The following is a 26,910-nucleotide window of genomic DNA, read 5'->3' as shown; positions in this document are numbered from 1 at the left end:
GCAGACTGCAATTCAGTAGCACTATAGTAGAAATCAAAGCATGTATATTTTCAGCCATGTACCCAGGTACGGCTCTGGCTCTGAGGTGCAGACCACAGTTTTGATTAGCCTGGGGCATGGTTTATGTCACTCTAAATACAACATTTTCCCCAGGCCAATGGGAATAAAAATTTTCCACTTCCAGCAGCATTTGCCTAGGAGATATTAAAGTGACTGTTGTATTTCATCACAGCTGGCTCTAAACAACAGAAGTTTCCCTGAACTTTGAGTGACCTAGATACCAGATCTTTGTTGGACCTAATTGAAGACACTTTCCTGAAAATTGGAAAACAAGACTGTTTTAACTCCATGTACACAGACCAGTAGACTCATTCTGTCCTCTCCAGAGAGCTAGTTTTCCATGCTTAGTATAATTATAACCTCCCCCTCTCTAGCATATAAAAACCTGACTTTGCTCCTTCAGCAGAGGACTCTGAATGAATTTCCTCACTGACAGGTTTCATCGATTGCGTGTTTCATGTCTCTGGTTTGAGCTGTTGCTATCCATGCTGACGTTTGACTTCGAAGGTCTTAGTTTTACTCTTTGACATCAGGTTTAAAATACTGTTTTTCCTGAAAATTCCTGTTTGTCTATCAGGTTTTTCTCAATCCTGTCTAAGGACACTCACTACCTTTCCCAAAGGGATTCTGCTTCTTCATTGCCTCCTGGCAAAAGCTTCCATCACCTTCCAAACAGGAAAATGTGACTGTTTTCTACTCTGTGCCAATGCCTCTACCTCTAGTATGCACCGATCCCATGACTGGCCATTTGTAGGGTTACGTCTTCTCTTCTGCATTGCAAAGACAGTACCTTGAAAGCAGAGGTTATGTTTTCTTATGTTGTTTTCGTCATCATTTTAATATGTGTACCTCTCTGTCGAATTAAAATGCAGTATGGAATTTTATGAATGCTTCCCTCCACTTGACACATCAGAATTCATAGAGTACTCTTTTATATATGATACAATATGACCTGGTAACTTTTGTAAAACCTTTGTTTTTGGTGCAAATAATAAAGCTAAGACTTGGAGAATATAAATGATAGCCTTGAAGTCATACATAATTCAATATCATAAAAAGTACTGGAACCCACATATTTTCTCTAGATACACATTAATCCATCCTCAACCACAAGCAGATAAACAAATTTTCTTAACAATTTTTATTTGTAATTCCTTATCAAGACAGGATAAAGCCAAACCTTTGGAGAATAAGATAAAGGCCAAATAAGATGTGATAGAAAACAATGTTTCTTAAAAGAAAATAATATGCAATGAGGAAGCAGGTTAAGTAAGAACTCCAGCATTAATACAGAAGATACAGGCAGTCAGGAGAAATATAGGGGCAATGACTATCCCAGCAAGTAGGGAGACATTAAAATGGAGTAGGAAAGGAGAGACATCAAGATCCTTAGGAATCCAGCTGGGCACAGTGGTGCACACCTATAATCTCGGTGACTTGGAAAGCTGAGATAGAAAGTTCTCAAGCTCAAGGCCAGCCTATGCTACTTAGTGAGACCCTAAGCAACTTAGGGTCTTAGGTTTTATTTTAAGCCCGGTGTCAAAATAAAAAATAAAAAGGACTGGGATGTGGCTCAATGGTTAAGTGCCCTGGGTTCAATCCCTGGTACCAAAAATAAATAAATAAATAAGTAGATAATCTGCAGGAATCTAAGAATTTTTACCTGAGTTCCCAGCATTTTTCTTATGTTTCCAGTACACTTTTTTCTTCAAGTCTATCTTGAAACTTTAGAATTTGTTTACTATTTTTTTTTTTTAATTTGCATGTTTTCAAGAAAGTCTTCCTGACCTCCATTCGTAGCATTTTGGTAGACTCTATGTTTTAAGACTCTCCAATTATAGAATACTTAAAAATGATAGCTCTAACAAACTCTAAAGAAAATTGCATCAAACCAAGCTCATAGGAAACTAAAAGGCTACGTATGGGAGAAAGAAAATTTGCTGAAACCAGAGTGGTGGGCAAGCTCCCCACAGGTGGTTTCCCCAGGGACATTAGTCACTCAAAATAATTCAGCGCTTTGTTTTGTAAAGATCATTCGGAAAAAGGAAAATAAAATCTGTGGTCCCGGGGATAAGCCAAAGGAAAAAGCACCTACTTCTTAAAAGGGGAGATTGAATTGTCTCAGCCTCAGCTCCAGGTGAGGGAAAAACAATTCTCCTGAGGACCAGCTGCATCCCTGGGGACTGGTGGTTGAATTCACATTACCTATGTGGTTGATATATGACCAAGAAACTCCAGACCAAAAAATACATGTCATATGGTTCTGCGTTTAATTTGCTGGGCTTCTGGCAAAAGTAATGGTGAAAGAACATAACATACCATCAAACCAAAGTTACCAGACCATAAAAAATGAGTCCTCAAAAGCAAGAGCTAAGAAAAACAAAAACAGTACCATTAGATCTGCAAACTCTTTAGGTATTATAATTATTATAATCAAAATACAAAATAAGTATGGTTTAAATGCTTTCAGAAACAAAAGAAGAAAATAACAACTTAAAAAAAAAAACAAGCAAAAAGCAAAATAGCAGATGAACTGAATAGATTAAAAGCACAGGAAGAGAAGATTGATGTGGCAGACTGATTACAAAATGATTTCAGTTCTTCATTCCTCCCTGATATTTATATCCTTTGCAATGTGACTTTGCAAATCTTCTCACCAAGTGTGGAGCCTGTTTCCCAATCTTAAAGTCTAAGTTTGCCTTTCATTTGGCTTTGGCCAGTGCAAAATTGCAGAAGTGACAGTGTGCCAGGTCAATACCCATTAGGCAAGATGGTCACAATACTTAGAATACTAATGGCTCACAGTAATATAGGGACCTGCAGCAATGCCCAAACTTTAATTTCTTTTTTAAAAAAATGAAAGTGGGATATATAATACTGAGTCCAGCCTGGATTATACTCATATTTATACCAATATATTTATAAAATATAAATTTTTATGGAGTAAAGTTTATGAAACCAAAACCTGGCAGTCTCACAAAAGTAATAATAAAACCTGAGAGTATGCCAGTTTGAGTCAAGGCTTCAAGGAACCTTGGTCTGTCATAACCCTGCTATCGCCCTATCACCACAAGAATATGTATCACCTGCCCTGATGATAATGAGAGACTACACCAAGCAGACCTTAGACTTCAGACATTCTGGTTGAAACTACCCCAGATTAGCAAAACCATGTACCCGACCCACAGCAGCCTACAGATATGACATAAAGGCATAAAGGCAAGCCTAATCAAGACCAGCAGGACCAATCTGTCAACCTGCTTCATAATGAATAACATTCTTTTCATTTTAGGCCATGGAGTTTTGGGGTGGTTGGTTTTATAGCACTGACAAACTGATACAATTGGTAAACTGAAAGAAATTCCTAGAATAAAACCAAGAAAGATAAAGTAAAATAATGAAATTAAGAGAATGAAAGATAAATATAAAAAGTTGAAAATACCTCTATTTGGAATTTCATGTGGGAACTATCAAGAGATGACATTTAAAGTTAGGAAAACAATTTTTTTGGAATGGATGAAAAGCATAAATTTATTAAGGACAATAAATCTGAAAGAGCAAAATAAAAAAAAAACCCATATCTTATTACAGAGAAATAGTAAAATATATAAAGCAACTCACATTTGTAACAACTAGAAAGAAAAGAAAAACTACTAAAAGAAGGCAAAGTCATGAAGGTACGGCAAAACTAAAGCTTTCTAAAGCCACTTTAGAGGTACAATTGCCAAGAAAATTCTGTTTACTCCATTTATTTTCTCTGATCATTTAATGTAGGAAGGTTTTATCTCTTTCTGATTTTTCAGGGCACTCTTTAGAAACCTCTTATATAGTATGGATCCCAAAATTCTTAGTGTCATTATTTATGCCCAGGACAAACATTTTTTAATAGATATTTCTCTAAAGACAAATACAACCAATCAACAAATATATAAAAAATGCTCATTATCACCAGTCATTACAGAAATGCAAATTAAAATCAAAATGACATATCATCTCACATGTATTAGAAGGTCTATTATCAAAAAGATCAGGCATAACAAGTGTTGGTGCAGATGTGGTGAAAAAGGAAGATTTAAACATCATTGGTGAGAATGTAAATTAGTACAGCCATTTTGGAAAACAGTATTAAGTTGTGTGATCTCACTCTTGTGTGGAGTCTAAAAACCTTGAACCCATAGAAGTACAAAGTATCATGGTGCTTACCAAAGGCTGAGGAGCAGGTTGCGGGGCAGGGGAAAGGGAAATGTTGATCAGAGTGTAGGAAGTTTCTGTTTGGCAGGAGGAATAATTCTTGATGACCTATTGCAAAACAAGATGACTATCATTAATAATAATAATATATTTTAGAATTGCTAAAAGAGATTTGATGTATTCTCACCACAAAGAAATGAAAACTACGTGAGATGATGGATATGTTAATTAGCCTGATTCAGTCATTCCACAATGTATACATGTGTCAAAACGACACATTGTATTCCGTAAAAACGTAAAATTATTATTTGTCAATTAAAAATAGAAAATAAAAACTTTTTCAGTAAGAGAAATTTTCATGCAAAGGTATCTTGGTAAATAGTTCTGTTTTTGTTCTTTTCCGTTGTTTTTAAAGAGTCATCAAAATATTGTGTTTTTTTTTTCATATTTTTCCACTCTGTTTGCCTACTCAAAACCTTAAAATGTTTGATTGGCTTGTTTTTCTCTTCAATATGTGTTCACATTAAAATATACAACATTCCAGTTAAAAGCAGTACTTCAGTTTAGACTGTAAATAGAGTATGCAGTGAAGCACATTCAGAAGGAGCTTGCTTGCTAAGGATGGTTTTTAAAATCTTCTTATGTGTTATTCAGTCTGTATTTAACAGGGTTGTAATTCTTGATGCAGATGTGATTTGGTCTATAGATGCATGCTTCCTGAATCTCCATATTCTCAATATATTTATTTTGCAGTGTATTAAATAAGTATTCACTTGCTATGTTATCGTGCACATTAAATGCTGTCTACAGCTGTGCTGTGTAGCAGAGATTACCTATCTTTCCCTGGATGTTTTCTTTTTCTCTGGAGATTATAGTTATCTTTGTTGTTTTACTCGGTGAAAATGCTTTGTATCTTTTGTTATAATTTGGAGAGTCAAGTGCTCCTCACAGTGTATAAATACCAGTGTGTCAATACATTTAATTAATTATTCTATCAATCTGATCATTTGTAGAAATCTCTCCTGAATCCTTCTATCTTGTCTCATTGCACTTTTTTTCATGACAAAAATAATCTCTAGTGCAAAGATTGTGTTTTTATACTCTTAAAGTCCTGACTGCCAGGAGAGTCACTTACACATTGTCAGCTTTCAGTAAATTACTCAATAATGATGAGTCTATAACAAGCAGAAAGCAAATGAAGACTTTGGGACTGGACTACTCACTCTGGAATATCCCAGTCAACTGTTGACAGAAAGCTTTTATTATCCTCAGTCTGTATTAATAAGGCTACTTCAACAGGGTCTTCCAGATCTGTGACTTGACTTGTCAATCAGTTTAGTCCAACTGGCAACTCCATGATTGATCTGGCATTTGCATATCATATAACAACTGCTCATGACATACTGACTTAAACTGACAACTAGAAGTTATTCAACTCTCTCTTATTCTGAGTCTTCCCTTTTACATAAATGCATAAAAATATGTATATGTGCACATATGGGAAGATTGAAATGATTATCTCTAGCTACTTACTGGGAGTAGAATGTCTTGAGAAATTCAAATAACGACTCGTAATATATTTTCAATTAGCTGATGCAACTTTCATTTTGAAGCTTGGAATACTAGCTAACTCCACTTAGATTTGCTTTGAATCATGACAATGCCAGTCTGAAACATAACTACAGAAATAACTGACTTAACACCCTGCAATCTATTGTCTACTATAAGGTCTGTTTTGGTCACTTCCATACAGAAACAGTAAAATTGAATAGAAGAAGACAATATAAGAGAGGCAATTGAAACACAGTGGCCTGTAAATAGCCTCAAACTTTCTTGGGTTTGAATCATTTCTATCTGGAGAAGGATCCATAAGACCTCTAAACATTTCTGTGCTAATCATGAGTTTTAATGAGAGAGAGAAAAGTAGCAGTCGTATCCATCCCTAAGGCAGGGTAAACCAAAACAACTATACCAGCATAGTCCTGGGTGGACTTCATGTCTGAGACTAGATAAACAGCAGGAAGTGAGAAGCAACCAGAAAGAGGAGCAATAACTCAACCCACACATCCTGCCCTCAAGAGTTCTTTGCTGTTTGTTTTAATCCAATATGTTTGGGAAATGGAGAGAGACTTGGAGGCAGAAAAACCGGCATAATTTACACTGAGTTCTGTGTCTATTAGAATTTTTAAAAAATCTTTAAAATCGCATAGAAAAATGCTAAATAGTACATTGATAAGATATAAAAGCAATACCATATCTTTTTAATTATAATTTCCTAATTAAATATAGTCTTGAACCATGACTAAATTTTAAGCAAATGTGGAGCAGGAATAGACTACTTGGCATCTTCTCTCCTGACTCATTATCTTGTCTATGGGGAATCTCTGAGGATCAAAATTCATCTTAATGCTTGTTCTGTCTGCCAGCCTGGGCTGCCTCCTGAATTCAGCAACAGGTGCTCTCTCCTAAACCCTTGCATACTTTGTCTGTCATGTCTTTGACATATTTTTCCTTTTATCAAGAATCCTTCTTTAGTTTAGTAAATAGACAAAGAAATTAGTTGTTGTGTTTCTAAGTTAAGAAAGCATATTTCTTTATTTATTATATGTGATTATTGTGTTCATTTATTTACAGAAGTTATTCCTCTTTGTGCATTTCTTGAAGAACAATATCACACCTGTTGAAAAGGAATCCAGAACACAAAGGCCATGTGTCATTTATTTATTATACATTTTATTGTAGAAAAGTTCAAGTAGCATATATACAACTGGAGAGAATACTACAACTCATCACTCAGATGCAGCAATTATGAACTTAAGGCAAATCTTGTTGCAACTACAATCCTTACTTACTGATACTTCCATTATTTTGAAATGAATCAGGACTAGGTAAGAAATTCAAATATTTCAATTTTGTTCTCTGAAAGATAGGAATATTTTTAAAACTCACATAATCTCAATATCATTATGGAGCTAAAAGAATAATTCTGAATATTATCTAATATCTAGTTGTAGTAGTCCAGACCCTCCAGTTCTGGCAACAAATAAAGCCCAACATTCTTTACATTGCTATTTCTTTTATAGCATCTGTCAGTTCTTCTACTTCAAAAGTGAGAGATGGAGAAGTGAGTAGGGGCCTTGTAAAGGGAAGAAAGCTAGGGCAGATGGGCAGTTCCCTGGACTAGAGAGAGAAAAGCTAGAATTAAGATGTGTCAATCAAAAACTTCAAGGGGCTGCCTGCTAGCAAGGCCTAATCCAGAAGTATTTGTTTTGTGTTGATTGTATTGGGGTGCTCTGTCTCTATGAAGTCAAGGTATAGGGAATATCCTCTCTAAAGGAAGAAGATAATCTTTCATATACGATGTTGGGCAATGAATTAGAAATTACCAGGCATGCCAAGAAACATGACCAACTTTAAAAATAAAAAAAAAAAAAACAAAAAAAAGAATGGTACCAGGTGTTTCAGATGCTAGGTTAACTACAGTCTTTTATAATAGTTATGATTAAGTGTTCACAAACATAAGATGAAAGGAAAATTGAGTCTGAAAATTTAAATGTTTTCTTAAAAAAAAAACTAAATTGCCTATTTTGGAACTGAAAATGTAATAACAAAAATTGGTATTCAATTGCATTCAGATTTCTTTGTTTTATGAATATTTTGTATTTTAAAAATAATTTTTAAGTGGAATTTAAATAAATCAGGTGTGTCGCTTGTTTGATATATCTCTCAAGAGTCTTTTAAAATCACATCACTACCTGGGTGCAATGGTTAACACCTGTAATCCCAGAGACTTGGGAGGCTGAAGCAGGAGGATTGTAAGTTCAAAATCAGTCTCAGTAACTTACTGACGCCCTGTCTCAAAATTTGAAAAACCAAAAAGGACTGGGGATGTAGCTCAGTGGTTAAGTACCCATGGGTTTAATCCCCAGTACCAAAAAACCCACACCTCTATAAAAAATAAGTGTATAAGGTAATTAACTTTTTAATTTAGCTCATTTTAACCATTTCACAATATATACATATTTTAAAATATCATGATGCATGCCGTGAGGTAGGAATACAGTTTTTAATTAAAATAATAATTTTAAAATATTGAAAAGAAATTTGAGTTTTAACCTATAAGTTTCTTCTCATCTCTTTATTTCTCTCCTTTTTATTTTTTCCACATGGCTTCCTTATTAATACAAGTTCCTGAACCTGTAATTACTGGTCTACACTGCTATGTTCTTTCCCCTGGTGTGCTGGGTGTGTTGCTCCCTTCTCTGTTCTGCCTTTGGGTTGGTGGTTGGATCTGGATGTTTGATGAGATACAGGATTAGTTTCTTCAGCAAGCCTACTTGACAGGTGATGATGAATGTTCTTGTTAAGAGGAATATAATGATGAAGTAAGAAGAATATAAGGATGACATGAGCAGTCATCGATGACTAATGCCTAAATGCATTTTTTCCTGTGGAATCACAAAGAGGTGATAATCTAACTTGATTGATTTTTTTCATCATTTATTAACTGGAATACTTCCAAAAAGGGGAAATGTCCCTCACCATTCTTTGACTACCCTGAAGTAGAGTTTTTGTACAAAAGACAGGATGAAAGACTGATTTTTTTTCCTGTTTTTTACAAGTTTTCAAAATATTAAGTTGCTATGTTAGCATTGTTTAACAGTGACCATTTATATTGCTAAGTTTCATTATGAATTAATGGATTTAGAAGCATTTGGTGTCTAACCCATTTATTTCTAATCCATTTTGATAATACAATTACAAGAAGCCTATTCAAGTTGACTCCTTAGCCCTTTTTACATAATCTTACTTTTATTCTATGGTTTCCTAGGCCACAGATTTTTAACCTTAAGGAAATAGAAGCATGATTAAGAGGTATGTGTGTGTGCACATATATATGTGTATATTTATCTAATGGAAACATCATTCAGGTTGTTGGTCACAGACATCAACTGAAAACAAATGGAGAAAATCTTAAAATTAAAGGATAGACTAAATCCACCTTCTTATATAGCAGGCTTGAGAGGAAGCCTTCCACCAACAACCTGTCATTTCTCCTTACTGCCAGGCATTTTGTGGCAGAGTACACATATCTGCAACAGAACCAGCAGGAAACATGCCAATGTTATTTCTTCCTTGAGGACAGTTAAAAAGGAAACTGCCTTAAGATGCAGTGAAACAGGGACTTTTAAGTCTGACTTCGTGTGTACCAGTTTTGGTCTGTGTAAAAACTATGATTTTTTTTATGGATATAGGGAAGTAAGGGGTGGAGGGAAAACAGAATTTTCTGAAGCAGGATTGCCTGTTAAAGGGAAAAGTCTGATTCCTTGTGTGCCTTGGATGGTGTGGAAATGAACCCTCTGAAAAAAGACAATAAACTGGATGATTTTTCGGCATTTGGTTCCTTCAAAACTTCTAATTTCATACGACCAGCTCAACAAAAAATAAAATCGTCTTAGTTTCTTATTGTATGTCGTGTTAAGGCTGGATAATTGGCATCCTATTGTTTGTTCAGGACAAAATATTACAGGAAGAACACCATGTGACTTGGGTACCTCTTGGTTCTCGTGGGAACAAGAAGGTTCTTAGCAAGAGGGAAAAAAAAAAATATTCCAACAGCATAACCACAAGCTCACTAATGGCCATTCTCTGCTTAAAAGCAGGAGCTGGAGGAACTTTCTTTGTTTGATTTATTTTTTCAAAAGCATTTTATTTTTCAAAAATCAAGTAGGGAAACTGGAATATTTATTACAATTCTTGTCAACTTTATTGTTTTTTTTTTTTTTTTTTTTTTTTTTTTTTTTTTTTTTTTTTGCCTTGATATAAGAGGCTGCAGCATTCAGAATAGAATGTAGTTAAAGTTGTATGGTTTGTACTCTCTTAGTTGAGTATTTTCATCTTAATCAGGGAGACCTCCTCAATTTTCTGTGGTTGTGAATAATAATGATAGTAACACTTATGGAATACCCTATTAGTTTCCTCTTGCTGCCATGAAAGATTACCACAGACTCAATGACTTAAACAACATGAATACGTGGAAGTCGCAAGTCCACAGTGGGTCTCACAGGGCTAAACTCAAGGTGTGAGGAGAATTGTATTCCTCCCACAGGCCTTGGGGTAGAAATCTACCTCTTGGACATTTCCAGATTCTAGATGCCATCTACATTGCTTGACCCGTGGGCCTGCCTCACTGCAACCTTTGTTTCCCTGCTCACATCTCCTGCTTCTCACTCCCCCGCCTCCCTCTTTTCAGTATGAGGACATTTGTGATGCGTTAGGCCCATGTGGATAATTCAGGATAATCTCCCAATCTGAAGATGCTCAACTTAATCCAGGGATCAGGACATGGATATGTTTAGTGAGGCAGGGGGCTTTGCTCTTCCTCTCCCATGTGTATTATATACTGGGCAAATTTCTAAGTTCTTTATACATGTTAGTTTAAATAACGTGTATGACAGCAGATTGAGTAGTAAGGCTGGTAGTAGTAGTATTCCTACTTTACAAAGGAAGAATTAAAGTACAGAAGTTTGCACTTCTAGGAAATGGTAGAGCTGGTATGTATACCCACCTGGGCTCAAACTTTAACCTTTAAAGCATACTGCCTCTTTGAGAATAAAAATCACATAGAAAATTGGAAGACACAGATATTCCCACCTCCCATTTTAACCAATAATATCAAATATTTCAAGTATCTTTTGCGAGACCTCAACTAGGAATGACACTGGTTGTTTTGATTCTCAATTATTCATAACATATTGATTGCTCAGAATTCACAAAATCCCTGCCTTTTAAGAACTTACTTGGAAAAATAAAATGAAAACATTTAAAAACCACTAGAAAACAATAAAAAAGGACATGTACTCAAATGCTAAGTGGAATGGCACACTTCATTTAATAGTTTTTAGTAGAGTCCAAGAGGCAAGCCACATCATGAGTGTGTAAATTAAAGTATTTGGAAAAACAGTGAAATAGAAGAATCAGCCAGAGACATGGTCGACCTACAGAGTGAGTATCCATGCCTAGGTAGATGCTGTGTTTATCATTTCTTAACTCACATTAGAAGGGAGATTATTTCAGGGTCAAATTAATTTTGTTAATATTGATCATATTATAAAATGCCTTAGTTTGGATAATCTGTCACTCTCTCTGTACACTATGGTAGAAAATAAGTATATCTTAAACACACCTGATTGCTTTAATGCTTCCAGGTCTAATTGTTTTCAAATAATTCTTCATATGAACAGAATAATAGATTCATTTTATTATCACTTATCTGGAAGTGTTCATGTGGACAAAGAATATTAAGCACCACATAGAATACCAGATTTTTTTAACTTTTTAGTTTTAATTTGTTCTACTTGTTTATGACAGTAGAATTTATTTGTTTTGATAGATCATACATAAATAAAATGTAATCTCTCATTTTTCTGATTATACATATTGCAGGATCACATCAGTCAGGCAGTCATATATATACATGAGGTAATAATGAGAAGACCACATATTTAAGCTATTGGCATCATATGAGCTTTAGAGTCTAAGTGAGTTAAATAGGATCAGAGTAGATTAAGACAGATTGTTTGGAGTTATGGGTAGAGGAGATTGAGAGAACATACATTAGCAGATCTGATCATGTAAAAGATGAAACTCTTGAAAATAAGGGATTAATTGCCCTGAAGATTTCAGAAATGAGTTAAGTTAGAATTAGATGCAGGTGACAGAACCTGTTCATCTATATCCTCTGAAATAATTCTATATTCTCCATTATTACTTCAAATATTTAGTGTGAATAACATATTAATCATGCTACTGAATAATTAACATATTAGTCATGCTACTAATTAATACATTGGGATCTTATTTTTCTTTTCTGGGAATCTTCATTAATTATGCAATCAACTAACTTGTATTCAATTTGGGGGGGGGGTATCAGGGATTGAACGCATAGACACTCAGTCACTGAGTCACATCCCCAGTCCTATTTTGTATTTCATTTAGCAAGAGTAGGGTCTCACTGAGTTGCTTAGTGCCTTGCTTTTGCTGAGGCTGGCTTTGAACTTGCAATCCTCCTGCCTTAGCTTCCAAAGCCATGGGGATTACAAGGCATGCACCACTCCACCTGATTCTTATATTCGATTTTATTTCAATCTCTTTCTTAGCCTCTGGTTCAATAGATAAATAGCACTGACCCTGATCTATTCCATCTGTTGTAGAATCATTTAACCAATCCCTTCCCCAATTCCTGAACACAATATCATAATACTAAAATAGTTGTTGCTGTCTATCACTTAGTCTTGGGGTGACACCTAATAGATGAAGTTAACCAAGCAATAGATAACCAGACCAATAGGCTTTAACACTTCTCAATATACAGGTGCCATGAGGAGATCCTGAACACTTTATAATCTCTAATTTCTAACAGATTATCTACTAGGGGAAGCCCATTGCTGGAACGAATCCCCAAATCTCACTGCCTTAAAATAATAAAGATTTATTTATCCTTTATATAATCAGTGTTTAAATTAACATACTTTGAAGGAAAATACTCTTATATGATAGTCCAATGAAGTTCCGCAAAAATCATCTTTGCTGCAGTCTGTCAAGAACTCCTTCCACCTATCCAGTGGTTCTGCAGTCTCCTTCATTAACTCCTGAATCCAACAGGTTGTGGATGTCTTCTTTAGATCTTCTTTGGGCGACACACTAGGGAACAGAGGACGGGCAGCAGGTGGTGCCGAAGTTTCTTGGTTAAGCCTGGTGGTCTTCATCACTTTTGCCTCCCTTTGACTAGAATGCAGTCATTTGCCACACCTAACTACAGGAGTTTGGAAAAAGCAGTCTAGCTCTCTGTCGAGAATGAAAAGGAAACAGTTTGATGAACACAGAACTGTTTCTGCCATACATGGCCACAGTATGGTGAAATGGCATTATCTCTTGATCTGATTTTCAAGTGTGCTGTTCTGCAATATGCCTGCTGCAGAATGAGCACTCCTCGTAAGTAGAAAAGGCCACATGCTCAGCTCCTCAGGCACTTTCTGTCTCCCTTGCTGCAAGGTCCAGGAGTTTTGGCCATTACATCTTTCCTACTGTGCAGTTATGCTACCCACTTAGATGCAAAGTCTTAAAATAGGCATAAAGAGAGAACAGCTAAGGTCAGGAATGGGATGGGACTACAGGTCAGGACTCTGGCCAGCTCGGAAGTCAGCTGCTTGAGTGTCAATCAGGGGTCAAAGACCACTTGAGCCAGAGCCACACCATGCTCTTTCTGCTCTATTTTTTTTCTAATTTGTTTTCTCTGTTAAACCCACGAAAACTGCAATCCTCAATTCTGAGTTGGGTCTGTGGTTTTCTCTTTATTTTTCAAAACTGCTGTCAGCTTTGGTGCATGAGTGTGTGTGTGTGTGTGTGTGTGTGTGTGTGTGTGTGAGAGAGAGAGAGAGAGAAAGAGAGAGAGAGAGAGAGAGAGAGAGAGAGTTCATAGGTTTTTAGTCAAGAGAATTATCATGCACAACTAGACTACTGGGCTAAGTGAATTTCCCTCAAAATTTTTGTTTGAACTTTCATTTTATTTGTTCTTTGTTCGTGTTGTTCTTACTTGTTTTTAAGCTTTTGACTGTCACTTTCAGTATTATTCAGTGTAAACAATAACCAACTGCATTGTGGAACATAACCTAGTGTTTCTTCAAGATATCACTTGTTCAGTTAAAAGAAAGTTAAAAGACAGGTGTTAGACCAGGGAAAACAACTCAGACATCACCATTTACACAGGTGCTATTGACCACTGAGTTCTTTTGCACTTTCAAAATCTTCAATCCACTTGTTTAGTGAGCCCCTAGCAATCAGACTGGGCATGTGATATGAAGTCTATGTGCCACCACTGAGACAGAATTATTTAATTTTGCTGAAATACTGTGTTCCACTAATAAGCATTTACTGAGCATATACAATGTGGCAGGCACTATGATCTTTGCTAGAGATAAGTGATAAAGAAGAGCAAGTTCCATAGCACCAAGGAGCACACAGCCTACTGGTGGAGAAAACATTATATAGAAAGCAAACATTACTGGAGTTGATATAAGCACAAGATGCCATTAGAGAACCTAGACCAAGCATCCAACATGGTACTGAGGGTCAGAAATGCCTCTGAGAGCTGAGTGGAAGTGGGAGTTAATGAGATAAAGAGGAACAGCAGGATAAGCCAGTATTCCTTGTACCGCTTTTTAGCACTTACCCTGTTGCTCTGTTTAACCTCGTTCCTGGGTAATACCTTCTCCCAGGAACTCCTAGGCTAATTCTTCAGGTATGATATGGAAACATGCATTCTCAAAACATTATTATCTCATGGTGAATCATTTGTCTTTGTGGTGTTGAAATTTCAGAGGGCTGACATCAAATAGCTGTGGTTCTTACTTGGGAAACCTCCAAAAGGACTCTTTGCTCTTCTTTCTTTTTATAGAACTTACCTCTCCACTTTCTCCCTTGGTGAGGTGTTCTTGGAGACAAGTTCTTCGGCCCTGGCTGAACTAATCTATTGGAGTTGCTATGAGCCACCTCTACTCTTTGATTTGTGTCAGTTTTTATTTGTCATTCCACAATGAAGAGACTTGAGGACTTCAAATCAGAAAAACAAATTTCTGTCTTATCCTTGTTAATGAAAAAATGACTTTGTAATCATTTGAGGAAAAATTTTTTTAGGGGGGAAGTATGAAGACAATTTTTTTCTAATAACTTTCACATGGAAATGTCCATCCCTAGAGGTTAGAAGAATCTACAACATAAAAGATAGGGAATAAAAGATACTTCAGGGACCTACTGCCTCAGACCTCACTTGTCCAAACCTATCTTGTGATTCCTTCCATTCAACATTACCGTTTTTGAATTATCCTGAAAGTCTGTGGTTAAATACATTATACCACACCCTGGTAAAACCTCTGTGTTCAGCCTATATTCATATTCCAGCTTAGATATCTCCCAGTTTTATTTTGTTCTTAACTACCTAAAACTAACAGAGTACTGGCCTTGTTTTAAAAAAAAAAAAAAAAAACAACTGAAGGTAAATATTGTTGGATAGGAAGCATTTAAAGGATTTGCAGCAGGGACATTTCTAGATAGTCATTCCCAGTTATACCCTCTGTTAAATATTAAATGTACAGTGGGGAGATAAGCAGAAATCATAGATAAATAATAATAACTGAATCAGTGCAGGTTTAGATGCCAATAAAACACATGAATGTATGTTATATTTGAATTATTTGTCTCTTCCCACACTTTAACTACCAGGAAACACTTTAGGTTATGTCATTTCTGCTTATACCTGCAAAGAGAAAAGTGAGGGGAAGACTAAGTCACTTTATAAAAGTTGAAATTTAGTGAGTGAGATTGTAGCATTTATTTTTCTAAATCTTGCTCTCTACCTATTTAAGTATAACCTCTTCTGCTATTTATGCTTAGGTATTTCAGTTAAAGCATCATAGTGTTATTTCTAAAAAGGATAATAGCATTGACAATATATTGCTTGAAACCCTCATTTAAGTCACCTTTGGGAAATTTGGTTGGTGGACAGGCCAAGTTATAACCTAAAACTGAGAAGTTTTACAATAACTATGAGATGGAATGTTAAAATAAATTAAAAATTTAAAAAGCAACCCTAAACATCTGAACTACTAAGTAATTGAGAACATTTCAAAATATATATGTTCACCAGGTAAATACAATACAGGAATATCTCAATGAACTGAAACTAACCCAATGGATCCTGCAAGTAAGAGGAGTATGTTTAGTATTCTACTTCTTTGAGGGAAGGGGCATGGGAGAGTAAGAAAATTTCTAGCAAGTAAAAAATAAAGCAAATTTCAGTGTAAATCTGGTGATGAATACATCAAGACAAGCCTTCTAAGCTTCTGACTGATACTGCTCTGTGTGAAATTCACAAGTTTCAAAGGCAGGAATCTGCGCTGATGCATTTCAGAAGGATTTTGAGTAACAGTTTCATACCAAAAAGGGGTTTTCCATATTAGCCCCAGTTGACCACCACATTCAGATCAATGGCTTGCCCCACTTCCTAGTCATCCTGGTTGAGGCTGAAGGTTCTCACTGATGGAGCTATTTGCTGCACTGCGTTTTGAGCATCTCATCCCCTTTATCAACCGCATATTCACTTAGAAACAACCTCATCTGCCACAGCTTCTGTTGCATAAGGTCTTTTGATTATAAACTGTAACATAGGATGACTCACATCGCACTACTCAATGTGGTTATAAGCTCCTGAGAGAAAACAGTGCCAGAATATGCCCAATAATTCACTGCATGACCATTTCCCTGAAACCTTTAGAATGAAATGCTCCTCAACAGTCATAAGCACACATTATTCCCTTAACACACTTCCTACCCACTAAATAGGGAGACAATCACCCTTACATTTTCATTTATATCCAAAACATGTGACACGGAAAGTTCTGACTTCTCTGGTTTTATTGTGTAAGATTATGAATGCAGTATATATTTTCCACTGGAAAATTATATTTTATTAAATATTTGACCAGAGATCAAAATTTCTGCTTCCATTTTTCTTCCAAGTCCAGATGTTATATCATCAGCTAAATCACAGGCATATTTGGAAGAGTTTAAGTCCATTCCAAAACCTTTTTCCATCCCAAGAAATTTATTCCTTTCAAGTTTCTCTTCTCTCTGTCAAGACACCAGGATTGGATGAGTAAACTGTACTCTTCACATTTCCAAGTATGAATTTTAATTGTTGTCTTCTGATTCCAGGACAATACTTAGGTTGCAGGACCCACTATAATACATATGATCTGGTAAAAATTAAAGAATATATTGCTAATGCTCTCTCTCTCTTTCTCTCCTCTCTCTCTCTCTCTCTATCTCTTAATCTCAGGTATTTCAGTTATGAAATCTGAAATTAAAGATGTGAATCTGTGTGACCTTTAGTTGGAAACAAAGTCAACGGTCTGCTACTATATTGTTTGGTCTCTGGCATCATAGGTAGTCCTAGGTAGTAGGAAAAGGCTGTGGATACCAATTGCAAAGATCTCTATGGAGAGAGTAAAACTGTAAGATCAGTTTCAAGAAGAAGAGAACTGAAGGACCAAAAACTAATGCAGAGGAGATCTTGGTTATTAATTTCCCTGAGATTACTTGCAACAAGGGGTCCATGTATCTTTTATATCTGTAACTTCTCTACATTCCTATTATGAGTTTCCTAATTCAAGCTACCAGCATATCTCTCTAAGATCACTGCAATAGCAAGGGGTCACCTTTCCTTTCAGCCTCCATCCCTCTTGACTAGTATCCATAGCATAGCCTGAGACATTCCCTGCTTCAAAAATTTAAATAACTGACTCCTCATTACCTTTAAGATAAAGCCAATCTTTATATTCTATCTTTATTATTTTGCTCCTGTGTATTTTTCTGTCATTATCCTTTGACTACTCCCAGTTCTATGCCACCTAATCTCCAGTCAGACTAAATTTCAACTTTTAAAAAGTGACTTAGTCTTCCCCTCACTTTTCTCTTTTCAGGTTTAAGCAGAAATGACACATCCTAAAGTGTTTCCTGGTAGTTAAAGTGTGGGAGGAGACAAATAATTCAAATATGACATACATTCATGTGCTTTATTGGCACCTAAACCTGCACTGATCCATACTCTCTTACCTCAAAGGTCTTTGAATAAGCCATGACTTCTACCAGGGACACCATCTCGGGATAATTCCTTCATTTTCTGGATTAGATGATGCTTCTAGATGTTACCTTCCCTAAATCCTCAAGTTGAGTTGACTGACTCTCTAGTGTGGCTCTCCAATGTGCTTCCTCAATTCACTAAACCCTAGAGTCCATAACAGGAATGAACTATGGCAATTGGGTAGTGTGGACACTGGATGTTCAGAATCTCCAAAGCCCCACTGGGGTGTATTTAGTTTTCCATTTAGGAGAGTAGGAGGATATCTCATGGACACACTAGTCATCTTCAGTGGAAGGTTCTGGTGCCACAGTTTCAAATGACTTTTTCTTAGCACCAAAAATTATTTTGTTATAACTGCTTTAATTTTTTATTTGTTCTAATTAGTTATACATGACAGTAGAAAGCATTTATGCACTTTGATATATCATTCATAAATGGTGTATAATTTCTCATTTTTCTGATTATACTTGTTGCAGAATCACATCAGTCATGCAGTCACATATGTACATAAGGTAATAATGTCTGTTTAATTCTACTATTCTTCCTACCCCAGCATGCCCTCCCCTCCCTTCACTACCCACTACCTAATGTAAACTAACTCTATTCTTCCCTAGCAATGCCCTCTTTTTGTGAATTATCATCTGCATATCAGAGAAAACATTCAGTCTTTGTTTTTTGGCAGAATGACTTATTTTGCTTAGTATGGTATTCTCCAACTCCTTCCATTTACCAGCAATTGCAACAATTTCATTCTTCTTTAAACCTGAATAATATTCCATTGAATAAATATACCATATTTTATTTATCCATTCATCCATTGAAGGGCACCTAGGTAAGTTTCATAGTTTAGCTATTGTGAATTGAGCTGCTATAAACATTGATGTGACTACATCACTGTAGTATGCTGATTTTAAGTCCTTTGGGTATAGGCCAAGGAGTGGGATAGCTGGGTCAAATGGTGGTCCCATTCCAAGTTTTCTGAGGAATCTCCATACTGCTTTCCATAATGGTTGCACCAATTTGTAGTCCCACCAGCATTGCATGAGTGTGTCTTTTTTCCCCACATCCTGGCCAACATTTATTGTTGCCTGTATTCTTGATAATTACCATTCTGACTGGAGTGAGAGGAAATCTTAGAGTAGTTTTGATTTGCATTTCTCTTATTGTTAGGGATGTTGAACATTTTTTCATATATTTGTTGATCGATTGTATATCTTCTTCTGTGAAGTGTTTGTTCATTTTCTTAGCCCATGTATTGATTAGGTTGGTGTTTTTTGGTATTAAGTTTTTTGAGTTCTCTATATATATCCCAGAGCTTAATGCTTTATCTGAGATACATGTGGTAAAGACTTTCTCCCACTCTGTAAGCTCTCTTTTCACATTATTGATTGTTTCTTTTGCTGAGAAGAGGCTCTTTAGTTTAATCCATCCCATTTATTGATTCTTTATTTGACTTCTTGTGCTTTAGGGGTCTTATTAAGGAAGTCAGATCACAAACTGATATCGTGAAGATTTGGGCCTACTTTTTCTTCTAATAGGTGCAAGTTTTCTGTTTTAGTGCCTAAGTCTTTAATGCATTTTGTATTGAGTTTTGTGGAAGGCAAGAGATAGAGGTTCTATTTCATTTTGTTACTGATGGCTTTCCATTTTTCCTAGCACCATTTGTTGAATACACAATCTTTTCTCCAGTGAATGTTTTTGGCACCTTTGTCTAGTATGAGATAAACATATTTGTGTGGGTTTGTACCAAAATCATACAAAGACACATCAAGAAAAGAAAACTTCAGACCAATATCCCTGATGAGCATAGGTGCAAAACTTCTCAAACTTCTCAATAAAATTCTGGCAAATAACACATAAAAACATATTTAGAACAAATAAAAAATTAATAAAATAAAAAAAATACTGTGCCACATCAAGTGGGGTTCATTCCAGGGATGCAGGATTAGTTCAACATATAGAAATCAGTAATCATAATACATCATATCAATAGACTTAAAAACAAGAATCATATCTTAATAGATGCAGAAAAAGTGTTTGTCAAAATACAGCACACCTTCATGTTCAAAATACTAGAAGAACTATGAATAGTAGAAACGTACCTCAACATGTTGAGGAATCGTACAAGTTATATATGCTAAATACCATAAAAGTTATATATGCCAAACCCAAGGCCAGCATAATTCTAAAATTAAAAGCATTCCCTTTAAACACTGGAACAAGACAAGGATGCCCTCTTTCACCACTTTTATTTGACATTGTCCTTGAAACTCTAGCCAGAACAATTAGACAGAAGAAAGAAATTAAAGGCATACAAATAGGTAAAGAAGAACTCAAACTACCACTTTTTGCTAACGACATTATTCTATATTTAGAAGATCCAAAAAATTCTACCAGAAAACTTCTAGAACTAATAAACGAATTCAGCAAAGTAGCAGGATATAAAATCAACATGTAAATCAAACACATTCCTATACATCAGAAATGAATCCTCTGAAAGAGAAATTAGGAAAACTACTCCATTCACAATAGCCTCAAAAAAATAAAATACTTGGGAATTGATCTAACAAAAGAGGTGAAAGACCGCTACAATGAGAACTACAGAACACTAAAGAAAGAAATTGATGAAGATCTTAGAAGATGAAAAGACCTCCCATGATCCTGGATAGGAAGAATTAATATTGTCAAAATGAACATATTACCAAAAACATTATACAGATTTAATGCAATTCCTGTTAAAATCCCAACAACATTCTTCATAAAACTATAAGAAGTAATCACAAAATTCACTTGGAAAAATAAGAAACCCAGAATAGCCAAAGCAATCCTTAGTAAGGAAAGTGAAGCAGGAGGCATTACAGTACCAGACCTCAAACTATACTACAGAGCTATAGTAACAAAAACAGCATGGTATTGGCACCAAAACAGACACATAGACCAATGGTACAGAATAGAAGATGCAGAAATGATTTTTTACATTGATTTCACAAACTCATGAACACAGGAAATTAAACATTTATATTTTTTAAATTCACATTCATCTCTGTAGTACAAATATAAAGCTTATCAATTCAGGTCTCAGTCATCTCACTCAAGTCTGGGAGTCCCATGCCTTTCCTAGAAATGCATATAGGTTGAAAAGAAAAAAAAAAAGCTTGTTTTGTACCTAGGAGATGGGAGGAGTAATGGAAATCTGATTCTCAGTCATCACCAGCCATGCAAGCTGGCATTTGCTTCTTTGGTCATTGGTCTATTATAGGTCAGTAGTACTCTTGTTCTACCCCAAGTCCTCTCCAATCCAGTTCTATCTCAGCTCTTTTGGAACTCTCTCAGTTATTCCAAAACACTTGGTTCTTCCTGGCCCTGCATAGCATGGGTAAAATTTGAGACAGCATGTACAACAGTGCTGACTGTATTGGTTTTAATGGTTTTATGCCTTTCTGGGGTTGATACCTCCACAAGTCTTTACATCTCCCAGAACCTCATGTAGAAAAAAGGATACACATGACTTTCTCTTATGTCATCCTGAAACTCTGAGTCAAAATATACCTTTCCTCCCTATAAATTGTTTGTCTCAGTTATTTTGTCACAGTGATAGAAAACTAACAAAGAGTTTTAGTGCAGATGTCTTGCCTTTTGCCTCTTACCTCTTTCAGATTAACTAAGAATTATATTTTGTTACTGCATGTGGAACAAAACCTGCTCTTACACAAATTTTCAGAGTGAAAAGGTGGTGATTAAGATAAGCTAGGGTGTCCCTTTGCCTGTGACAAGATGTAAGCCCAGTCCATGTCTCCACAACATTGAGGAAAGAATAGAGAGCATATGGAGGAACTCGATTTCTTGAATTTTAAAGAATAGTCACCTTATTCACCAAAAAAAAAAAAAAAAAAATTGAACGAAGAAATAAATGAATAATTAAGCTAATGAGTGAATTAAAGTATAAAAGGGAAGATGCACAGGGAAAGAAAAAGTGAAGAAAAATGGAATTAGGGGTTCTTAAGATGTAAGAACAAATTCAGTTGGAAATTTCACTAGCTGTGATCAAGATTTATAAATCATTAAAAACTCTGAGCTGGTTTGGTTAAAAAAAAATGCATTTGAAAGACAGCTATCCCTGCCAGAATTAAATCAGTTCACTGGAAAAGGTTGAACTTAATACGTTGAAATACTATTACAACAGTCAGTAAGAAATATTAAATATGCTTGCATATAAGCATATTAAATATGCTTGCAAAGTTATAGAATTAGGATTTGTTTAGAAAAAAATTAATTTTTAGTCACTTGAATTAAAATTTCATTATATAGAAACAGAAAGTATGTAATAGATTACAGAATGTTCTAAAGAGAAAGTTATTGCTGTCTATTATTAGGATTTATGGAATGTCACCAAATGCTAATTCTGTTAATTTCAAAAAGATAGAAAGAATACACAAGTATTTGTGGGGTATCTGATGTTCCTAATTTGCTACAGAGCTCAAACCATTTTTGAAAACCCAGAAGAACTTGGGAAAGAAGCCAACAGGGGTAGTTGCTTTGCCAAGCAAGAATTTCCACCAGATCAACAAACAAGAATTCAGTTACCTGAATGAGCAGAAATGCCATAGCTGAAATTTTCAAACCAGTCAATGATGCTTTACAAATGGCTGTGTGTCCAGGAATTCACCTGACCTTTTTCCTGCTGCATACATAGAAGCACACAGTTAAGACTGTACAGAGTCATATGTTAACAGAAATAAATGCTTTTGCTTTTATTTCATTTCTTTATTTTTTATTTCTCCTTAACTTCTTACTTCTTAACATAATTCTGAAAGGAAATTTGAAATTGGAAACAGTGCATGAAATGCAATATACTGAAAATAAATAGTTGAAAAAATCAGGACAGAATCAAAAGGATGGTAGGAAAACCTGATTGACGCCAGGGAGAGGAATGCTGGCCTCTGAGCTCCTCTGTGTCCCATTGAGGCAATGTGATTGTTTTCAGAGTCATAATGTCCACATGCAGAAACACTGACAAGTTTTCAGAAGAAACTTTTCAAATATGAGCAGCGCTGAGCCACTTGTCTTCACTACATATCTATAGAACCATTGCAATAGAAGTTTCCAGGTCTTTGCTCCCCATATAAACACAAACTCTATCTAAACTCTACCTAATGAAATTTTCCTTTCTGTATCAATGTCTTGTTAAACATAAGGTACATTAGTAGAGAATGAGTCTCATTTTGCTAAGGAATATGAACATGTACCTTACTTATTTGAAGCACCTGTTGTTTTGTAGAGGGTGGAGCTTTTCAGTCTTTGTCTCATGTAATGTTTTCTGTTAGTAATCATGATTTACTCCTTGTGATGATTCTGTTTTCATGTTGTGACCCTGCCTTTGTGGGTGTGAATTGATGAAGTGTATTTCTGTTCAGTTTATGTTCTTCTATTCCTACCTTCTTTTTTTTTTTTTTTATTGTAAACAAATGGGATACATGCTGTTTCTGTTTGTACATGGAGTCAAGGCATACCATTTGTGTAATCATAAATTTACATAGGGTAATGTTATTTCATTCATTCTGTTATTTTTTCCTTCCCCACCCCTCCCACCCTCTTTTCCCTCTATACAGTCCTTTCTTCCTCCATTCTTGCCCCCCTCTCTAACCCTAACCCTAACACTAACACTAAACCCTTCCACCCCCCATTATGTGTCATCATCTGCTTAACAATGAGATCATTCATCCCTTGGTTTTTTGAGACTGGCTTATCTCACTTAGCATGATATTCTCCAATTTCATCCATTTGCCTGCAAATGCCATAATAATGCCATAATTTTATCATTCTTCATGGAGGAGTAATATTCCATTGTATATGTATATATATATATAGTATATTGTATATGTATATATATATATATATATATATATCACAGTTTCTTTATCCATTCATCAATTGAAGAACATCTACCTTGGTTCCACAATCTGGCTACTGTGAATTGAGCAGCTATGAACATTGATGTGGCTGCATCTCTGTAGTATGCTGATTTTGAGTCCTTTGGGTATAGGCCGAGGAGTGGGATAGTTGGGTCAAATAGTGGTTCCATTCCAAGCTTTCTGAGGAATCTCCACACTGCTTTCCAGAGTGGCTGCACTAATTTGAGTCCCACCAATGTATAAGTGTACCTTTTTCCCCACATCCTCACCAACACCTACTGTTGCTTATGTTCTTGATAATCGCCATTCTAATTGGGGTGAGATAAAATCTTAGGGTAGTTTTGATTTGCATTTCTCTTATTACTAGAGATGTTGAACATTTTTTCATATATCTGTTGATTGCTTGTACATCTTCTGTGAAGTGTCTGTTCATTTCCTTAGCCCATCTGTTGATTGAATTATTTGTATTCTTGGTGTAGAGTTTTTTGAGTTCTTTATAGATTCTGGAAATCAGCACTCTATCTGAAGTATGAGTGGCAAAGATATTCTCCCACTCTGTAGGCTCTCTCTTCACATTACTGATAGTTTCCTTTGTTGAGAGAAAGCTTTTTAGTTTGAATCTATCCCAGTTGTTGATTCTTGCTTTTATTTCTTGTGCTATGGGAGTCCTGTTAAGGAAGTCTGATACTAAGCCCACATGTTGAAGATTTGGACCTACTTTTTCTTCTATAAGATGAAGGGTCTCTGGTCTGATTTCAAGGTCCTTGATCCATTTTGAGTTGAGTTTTGTGCAGGGTGAGAGATAGGGGTTTAATTTCAGTCTGTTGCATATGGATTTCCAGTTTTCCCAGCACCATTTGTTGAAGAGGCTATCTTTTCTCCATTGCATATTTTTGGCACCTTTGTCTAGGATGAGAAAATTGTATTTATTTGGGTTTGTGTCCAAGTCCTCTCTTCTGTACCATTGATCTACCTGTCTATTTTGGTACCAATACCATGCCATTTTTGTTACTATTGCTTTGTAGTAGAGTTGGAGATCTGATATTACGATACCCCCTGCTTCGCTCTTTCTGCTAAGGATTGCTTTAGCTATTCTGGGTTTCTTATTCTTTCATGACCCAAATGTCAGCCCTTTCCTGGTCCCATGCCCTTTCCCATTTGCTCTCAATATCCATATAGGGACCTGAGGGCAGGGCTGGCCTGGCTGAGTTGAAACTCTCCCAAGTCAAAGGAAAAGGCAGGGGGCCAGTATAAACTAGAATCTTCTGAGAAGCCTGCTCATTTCATTTAATTGGATTTGCACTGCACAATGAATGAGTTACTGCATTCTGTGGGCATTGCTCATATTTTTTTCTGTGTGCAACGAATTTCTTAGGTTGATAGAAACCTGTGGACACCTTGGATTCTGTACTCCCCTCAAATATTGGTTTCCTAAGGGGAATTCCAACCACGGCCTTAAAGAGCCATCTGTCTTGATCCTTCTACTCTAAGAAAACACGAGAGATTTGTGTCTCACCCTTTACATTAGTGTTATATTGTTGCCCTAGCAAATAATCTCCAGGGTGGCAGCTTAGGAAATAAACATCTATTTATTATTTCATAGTTCTGTAGGTTCAAAGTCCAATGCAGGTCCAATGAAGCTAAAATCAAGCAGGCAATGTCCCTTTTGGGTCTCTGGAACTAATCTGTTCCAATCACACTGAGTTTGATGGTGAAATTCAACTCTTCAATCACAGGGCAGAGGTTCCATTCGTTTGCAGATGTCAATTGAAGTTCACCCTCAGCTTCTGAAGACCCCGTCTCAAGTTCTTACATATGAGTCCCTCCATCTCAGAACCAGTATCCTTCACAAGAATTGTCCTCATACTTGGAATTTCTGATTTCCCTCTTGGTGCAGCTCTTTCCTACCTCCACAGGAGTTAAATTCTCTGCTTTTAAGGATTGGTGTGATTAGATTGGATTTGCTTGACTAATTCAAAATAATCTCTCTATTTTAAGATCTTCAAATAATTCAATCTGCAAAATTATTTTTGCTATGTTAGATAGCATATTCAAGGCTACTGGATTAGGATATGGGCAGTTTTGGGGGACTATTACTCAGTCTAACATGTTATCCTTAATACTTGTTAGTTTGAAGCCCCTATATAATGCCCATTAGGAATTTTACAATTCCCAAGGGAATTCCTGGCAGTCTGCTTGTAAAGCCTCATGCTGTGTCTTATAACTGCTACTAATTTCCCCAGGGGGTTACAGCTTACTTTGTTTCCCTATGTTCCCTGTAAATAGTCCCACTATCCCAAAGCACATCAGTTATCTCTGCTGTACAAGTTAAATGGTAACAAGCATACACTCCTCTTATCCCTTCTGCCTCAAACACCTCATCAGTAATCATGACACTTATTTTTAGTAGAGAGGTTAGAAGAAATACTATATCTTGAATTTGCCTATGTAGCTCTTATTTTCTCATGCAGGCACACACATGCATGTGCATATAGTCATTATAACCCATGGCTTACTGTAGGACACTAGTGCAAATACCAAACCATATTATTCTAGCACTTCCTAATACAGCAGGAAAAGAGGCAATAAAATAAGAATCTAAGAACCCTGGGATTTTTCATCCAGGCTCTGTTTGCTCAGAAAAATACCTCAAAAAATGTGCTCTATTTAGTCAAGCTAAATGATAACTTGATGAAGAATGAATAATCAAATCTGAAAAGTTCAAATCTACACAAACACAAAAATAGCTTACCAAATTTTAAGAGGTATTTATGAACATAATTTAAGTGACTTCTATATTGCCCTTCTAGTTCACATCACGTGTGTGTGTGTGTGTGTGTGTGTGTGTGTGTGTGTGAGAGAGAGAGAGATTATCTGCAGGTAAAGGGATATAAGCTTATGACAAAGAAAGAGCAACTCATCAGATGACCTCCCACAAGGATTCCCTCCCACTCGTCATGTCCTGAGCATGGGGTGAACCTCAGTGAGCAGCTACTAGTGAACAGAACACAAGACAGGGTGGCAATTTCCAGGACTCGGTGATAAATA

The 26,910-nt window shown here is 36.0% G+C and overlaps 1 long non-coding RNA gene across 1 annotated transcript in view; it reads right to left on the bottom strand.

The window, feature by feature from the left end:
• Positions 1 to 4,262: 4,262 nt before the first annotated feature.
• LOC306664250 overlaps positions 4,263 to 26,910 on the bottom strand; it is an 88,544-nt gene continuing 65,896 nt past the window's right edge. The window contains exon 3 of the long non-coding RNA XR_013764685.1: positions 4,263 to 4,359. This is a non-coding gene — a long non-coding RNA (uncharacterized lncRNA). The remainder of the gene's footprint in view (positions 4,360 to 26,910) is intronic.

The sequence above is a fragment of the Sciurus vulgaris genome (genome assembly GCF_902686455.1).
Source record: "Sciurus vulgaris genome assembly, chromosome: 6".
Classification (NCBI taxonomy): domain Eukaryota; kingdom Metazoa; phylum Chordata; class Mammalia; order Rodentia; family Sciuridae; genus Sciurus; species Sciurus vulgaris.
The sequence above is the reverse complement of the archived record's forward strand: the minus strand, read 5'-3'. Positions and strand labels throughout refer to the sequence as shown.